Source organism: Cryptotermes secundus, unplaced genomic scaffold (genome assembly GCF_002891405.2).
Source record: "Cryptotermes secundus unplaced genomic scaffold, Csec_1.0 scaffold25, whole genome shotgun sequence".
NCBI lineage: Eukaryota > Metazoa > Arthropoda > Insecta > Blattodea > Kalotermitidae > Cryptotermes > Cryptotermes secundus.
Window position 1 is genome coordinate 116,440 of NW_019722421.1, and position 7,190 is coordinate 123,629.

The 7,190-nt window shown below is 30.5% G+C and overlaps 1 protein-coding gene across 1 annotated transcript in view; it reads right to left on the reverse strand.

Annotated features, from left to right (window-relative positions):
* The window catches only part of LOC117282065, a 30,882-nt gene extending 24,524 nt beyond the window's left edge, over nucleotides 1-6,358 (reverse strand). Inside the window, exon 1 of the mRNA XM_033750240.1 lies at nucleotides 6,345-6,358. The gene's annotated coding sequence lies outside the window, so the exon portion shown is untranslated. The remainder of the gene's footprint in view (nucleotides 1-6,344) is intronic.
* Between the last annotated feature and the right edge of the window lie 832 nt (nucleotides 6,359-7,190).

The following is a 7,190-nucleotide window of genomic DNA, read 5'->3' on the forward strand; positions in this document are numbered from 1 at the left end:
TATCTTTGAGACATTGTGTTTTTTTAGGAAAAATAGGATATATAACATCTCGTATTCAGATGTGCACGGTTATAACACAGTACATAAGCAGAATTTGTATGTCCAACCATGTAACACCTTACGTTGTAAAAGGAGTGTGATAAACATGGGAATAAGATTGTATAATAACTTGCCCTCTCAAATAAGAATTATTCAAGAGTTCAAGGTTTTTAAGCGTCAATTAAAGGATTACTTGTTATGCAAAGCTTTTTATTCCCTTCAAGAATATTTTTTACAAGAATTAGCTTAATAATAGAACAAAGATACTTAGGTAATTTATTTTAGCTATTGCATGTAATTTATAGTTTAGCTTTTGTTGCCTTATTATACTCATCCACTGTTTTATCATATTTATAGGACTTATTATGTTATTTTTCTATGATTTTTTTTTATATTATTAGTCATTTGATGTGATGTTTAATCTCATATATTTTTTTTAAAAACTGACTTGTCCAATTGTACATAATGTAACAGTTATGGATGTTAAATAAATCAATCAATCAATGTTTATTGGAATAGTTAAACTATTCATCATTTTAAATTGAAGGTATTGAGTTTTATTAAAATTTAATGCTAACAGATTGGTGTTAAACCACTTATTTAATTGATCAAATAAGAATATGAGTTTTTTTTTTAATTTATGCAATTAATATTATTAACAATAACACTAGTGTCATCAGCAAAAAGAATAGGTTGAGAAAACATTTACCACTTTAGGTAGGTCGTTTATGTAAAGCAGAAACAGCAGTGGACCGAGTACTGATCCCTGCGGAACACCATGTTTAATCTTGCCCCAATTCGAGGTAGCATTTCCTTGTGCTAAATTATCTTTAACAATGACACCGTGATACCTGTCTTTAAGATATGATTTCATTAGTATATTAGCACTGCCTACAATTCCATAAAATTCCAATTTCTTCAATAGAATGACGTGGTTGACACAATCAAAGGCCTTTTCTAAATCACAAAAAATACCCCTGACAAATGACTTATTATTTAATGCCTGCAGAATGTCATTTACTAAGATGAATGTTGCTTTTTGTGTAGAGGAGTTGCTTCTAAACCCAAACTGTTCTGTAGATAATATATTATTGTTAATAACATGTTCTAAAATTCTTGCATGAATAACTTTCTCAAATATTTTAGAAAAGGATGTTAATAATGAAATAGGTCTATAATTCTTAATATCTTTTTTGTCGCCCTTTTTGAATAGCTGTATTATTATAGAATATTTCATTCATGAAGGAAAATTACTTTATAAAATTGATCTATTGCAGATATGATTGAGTGGGGCAGCAATAAAAGGAGAACTTACTTTTAACATTTTGAGAGAAATTTCATCATATCCAGATGAGTTTTTAGGTTTAAGGGCTTTAATAATTTTAGCAATCTCCTTAGTTGATGTACGGTCAAAAATTAAGTTTGGAAAGGGATTCTTAAAGACTCCAAATAGGTAGTCCATGCATTCATTATCATAGTTATCTGTACTATTGATGTTGGATTTTATTTTATCAGCTACAAAGAGAAAGTAGTTCTGAAAGGCATTGGCTATGTCTTGTTGATTCTTTGGTGTTGTTGCATTACCAATGTCTATAGATTGAGTTACCTTGCTATCAGTTTTCTTGTCAGTTATAGATTTAACAATATTCCGTGTAGTTTTCATTTTATTACTTGACTTTGTTATTAATCTATCATAGTGAAGCCTTTTAGCTGCTTTTATTATATCAGATAATATTCTGGAATACAATTTGTAATGCTTTTTTAATTTATAGTTATTATTGTTTTTGTAAAGTAGATAAAGTTCCCTTTTGTGTTGACAAGATACTTTTATGCCTGGAGTTATCCAGTTATTATTTTTAGGCCTATTATTTGTTACTATTTTTAATGGGAAGCTGGCATAGAAAACTCTCAAAAAAGTGTCCAGAAATGAATTATACCCAGTATCAACATCATCACTGTTAAATGTCTCGTCCCATGTCTCATAACTTAAATTCATTTTGAAATTTAACAGGGTATGATTATTGATATTCCATCTAGTTATAATTTTATGTTTATGGAGATGCATACCGGTATTCTTAATAATTAACAGTTGAGCGTCATGATCCGATAAACCATTAAATATAGGATAGACCGAGTGATTCTTATATTGCGATGGATCAATAAAGATATTATCAATCAGCGACTTCGTACTATTATAACTTCTAGTTGGGAAGTCTACGATAGGAACAAGACTATATGATGACATGATAACATCAAGTTGTTTTTTTTCATGTAAGATTCCTTTAGGTAATTAATATTGATGTTACCACACAATATTTTTTGCGTTATGGTTAAATAGAGATTTTAATGCTATATCTAATTTGTTTAAAAACTGAATAAAATTTCCGGATGGAGCCCTATATACAGCTATTATATAGGTTGATAGTATTTTTATTGCACATAATTCAATATCTCGTTCAACACATAATTTGTCCAAGTTAACACAGGAATAGTTAATGGAACTGTGAACAAAAATCCCAACTCCACACCCTTTCTAAAGTTTTTCCTGCAATACATAGCAGTTAGCACCCCTCTTATAATGGTCAATATTACAATTTTCGAACTCAAGAGAATTTAGATGATATTCTGTTAAGCAGATAACATGTGGCCAATCAGGATATAATGCACTTGATAACTCACCGGTTTTATTTCTCAAGAGGACTAGTTCTCAGAAATATTAGTCATGTATTTTAAATGCAAGATGAACTAACCTCTCATAGGGCATATTACATAAAAGATTTCAATTAAAATTTGTTAATATATTCCAGGCTGGGATCTTGGTAAGATATTACCATCTTGTTAATAACTGTACATGCATGTGAATTTACTGAATTATGTATAATTATTGCACCTTTTATCAACACTGTTGAAAGATGACTGGTTCTATGTCCAGAACTAATATATATATATGTGTGTGTGTGTGCGTGCGTGCGTGCGCATGTGCGTGTGTGTGAGACGTGTTCTATATCCAATACCTTAATAAATATATAAATTTGGGATACAGGGTTTCTTTTGGTTATTGAGTTGTTGCCAGTGGGATGATGTATGACTGATGTGTATGAAATCTGTAGGTAGTTAAGTTTTATAGTATAATTGCCTCATGTACAGTACGTATGTTATATTAATATGTCCCTGTTGACTTGTTCTATATTGGGGGGGGGGGTGTTATCACCAAATATGGATTTTTGGAATACTCATAAATAAATTGATTGATTGATATTATGTTTACGGACATCCAGATGTTGACCAAAATGATATTTGTACAATATGAAATACTTATAATTCTTACACGTTACGCATACGTTCATTCATTCATTTATTTTACATTCCATAAATCCACAGTACAACAGGTAGGATATGGAACACGTCAAGTGGTACATATATAAAAACAAATAAGCCAAAAATAGAATAAAATAAAATGATGACAGAAATATAAAAAGTTCTATTACTAATAGTTTTAAAACTTAGTGACAATAAACATAATTTATGAAAACTATATATAAAATCTTTGGTATGTCATTGACTTGCAATAGCCTTAAATTGAAGATATTCATCAATGGAATAAAAATAATGTGTATAAAGAAAATGTTTTAGACAGGCTTCAAATTTCCTTGGATTATGAGATATATCTTTAATATGTGGAGGAAGATTGTTAAATACCCTAATACCCATACAGTATACTCCCTTTTGGTAAACTGTAAAATTATTTGTAGACAGATAAAAATTATTTTATTGTCTTGTACCTGTATTATGCTTTTCTGAATTTAAAATAAAGAGATCCATGTTATTGAACACAAACAACATGAGTGAAAAAATATATTGTGATGCAAGAGGCAAAATTTCCAAATTCCTACACGAAGCCCTGCTCCTACAGCCCATCATAATTCTTATTATTTTTTTTTGCATTCTAAATATTTTTAAACTGTGGGGCGAATTTCCCCAGAAAATTAAGCCATAGCTCATGATCGAATTAAAAAATGAATAATCAGTAATTTTCAGAACATTCAAAGACATATATGACTTAATATCCTCATAATATAACATACCAAACTCAGTTTTGGGATAATACATTCAATATGACCTCTCCAGTTCAATGAATCTTTTATATTTATGCCAAGGGTCTTAGTATTAGACACAGTTGTTATTGGTTGATTGTTATAAATGATATTTACATCAATTGTAGATTTATTTTTAGTTATAAAATGAATACAGTGAGTTTTATTAACATTTATTGAAAGTAAATTTGTTTTGAACCATTTATTTATGCAAGTGAAGGTGTTAGACATCTTATTTCGAAAGTCCCCTAAGCTAGAACCTTTGACTAATATGCTTGTATCATCAGCAAACAAAATAGCTATAGCATTACCGTCTACAATTTTGGGCAAATCATTAATAAAAATAAGGAACAGCAAAGGGCCCAGAACTGATCCCTGGGGAACACCATCAGTTATCTTTTCCCATGTAGAAAGATTTATTAGGTTTGATTCCTCATTAGAAACCTGAGTTCTCTGATATCTGTTATTAAGATATGATTCAAACCGTAATTTAGCTTTGCCATTAACACCATAAAATTGTAATTTAGAGATCAATATATCATGGTTTAAACAATCAAATGCATTTTCAAGATCAAAAAAGTACCACCTACTGGAGATTTACTATTTAAAGCTTGCAGGGTTTAATTAACTAACTTATATATGGCTTTGTTTGTTGATGAATCTGCTCTAAACCCAAACTGTTCTTCTGCTAAAATACTGTGATTACACAAGTGCACCTGAAGTCGATAATACATGACTTTTTCAAATCCTTTAGAGAAGGAACTTAACATAGATATGGGTCTATAGTTGGAAATACAAGATCTATCACCTTTCTTAAACAAAGGTTTAACTACTGCATATTTCAGATGATCTGGAAAAATTCCTAAAGATATCAATTTATTACAAATATAAGTTAAAGGCGAGCTAATAAAAGAAGAGCTTATTTTTAGTATCTTAGTAGATATTCCATCATACCCAGAGGAATTTTTGTGCTTAAAAGATTTTATTATATTTTCAACTTCTTTAGACAATACAAATTTTAGTTTAATGTTTGGAAACGGAGTCTTAAAAGTCTGCGATAAGTAATGAAGAGGAGTAATATTGTCTGGGTTATGAAAGCTAAGTTCATTATATTTATTAATATTTTTAGCTATAGATGAAAAATATTTAATAACCTCGTTAGCTATCACTTGGTGGTTATTGACTAGAGTCCCATTCAGTAGTTAAAGTAATAATCTTATCAGTATTTCTTGCTTTTACAAGTTTCTAATTTAACTATATCCCAGATGGTTTTATTCTTTTTCAGGGATTTACTAATTTTGTTTGCATAATTGAGTATTTTGCTTCCTTGATGACTGCAGATAAAATTTTACAATATTTTTATAGTAGTTTAAGAGATCTAGATTATTACTGTCCCTACGTGCTATGAAAAGTTCTCTTTTATGTTTACAAGATGTTAGAATTCCTAAAGTAATCCAATTATTACTATTCTTTTTCCCAATACTTACTCTTTTTAAAGGAAAGCTATGGTAGAAAATTTTCAAATAGGAGCCTAGGAAGGAATTGTACATTTCATTGACATTATCCGTGGAGAAAACAGTGTCCCAAGTTCCATAGCTTAATTTAAGGAGAAAGTCATTTATTGTATATTGGTTGATGTTTCTAGTCAGCACAAATTTTTTAGTGGGTGGTTTTAGACTAGAAGAACGTAATGTTATAATCTGGGCATCATGATCTGAAAGCCCATTTATTATTATTATAATTTCCACCCTTGGTAACATCGATAAAAATATTGTCAATAGCTGTGGCGGAATTATGTTGAATGCGAGTTGGAATATTAACTACACTCGTTAAATTATAAGATTTGCGCAAGGCTTCCGATTGACTTTTTCTGTCATAGTCAACTAAATAATTTATGTTTAAAGTCACCACAAACAATGAAATCATCAGTAACAATAAATAGTTTCATAAGGATTGCGTCTAATACGTACAAATATGCCGGTTTATTAAGTTACCCGTTACAACAATCTACTTAAAAACTGCGGCATCCAATTGTCGCAAAACTGTTAGTTCTACTAATGACCGCTAATGCGGAAGCAAGCGTCAAATTTCCCTCCTATCATAAGAAATATCCAATTTCTAAAAATCAGTTCTTATTGCAAAAAAGCCAGATGGCCTAATCTATGAGATATTAACAAGAAGATAAAAATTATTAATTTGATCAACTTTTACGTGAAAATGGGAATGCAGAGACAGTGATGCCAACGGTTTCGCAAAAGAAGAGCCGGAAGTGTCGCTGTGCGTTGAATTAAATTAGGGCAAGCATATAGCAAGAACGGCAAGAATTGATATACATGAGGACGTGACGTTTCATATTGCAGAATCCTGAATAATAAAAAGGGGCAAGACAAAATTACTGTAGAGATACAGACAATAAAATAAGGGAGACTATATAACCTTAAATTCATCTGCAGTTACTTGTAATTTCAGCTTTGATATTACATGGTGCAGGCCTCAAAACAAGCCATAGGACTGGATTGCATTGTTAAGAGAAGTTTTGTAGTGTTCAAGGAAAGATCTGTGCTTGCTTTATATCGTGTTTGATTTGGAACTGCATCCCAGCTTCAAGTAAACGTGCTTTATGAGCTCAAATCTGAAAAGTTTAGGAATTGTTGCATATTTACTGAATATGCCTGATAATCATTACGAAAAGTAGAACTTACTTAGATTCTATACAGTTCTGATGTTGAACATACGAAGTTACTGGGTTTTTTATACTTCGGCCATTGTCCCTTCTAAAAAACTAGAAAAAACGACTTTTCAGAAACATTCCCTCAGAACAAAAAACTCTTCAGGTTATGATGGAATAACAAGTAAAATTCTAAAAGTATGTGCATCTCTAATCAGTAGCACATTAACTCACATCTGTAATCATCTGGGTGTCAAATCCCGTAATTCCTGTAGAGATATATTTAAGAGACTACAGATCTTAAATTTTCCTTGTGAAAATATATATATATTCATTAATGAACTTCATTACAGATAACAAAGAACATTTTCAGATGAATGCAGATGTGC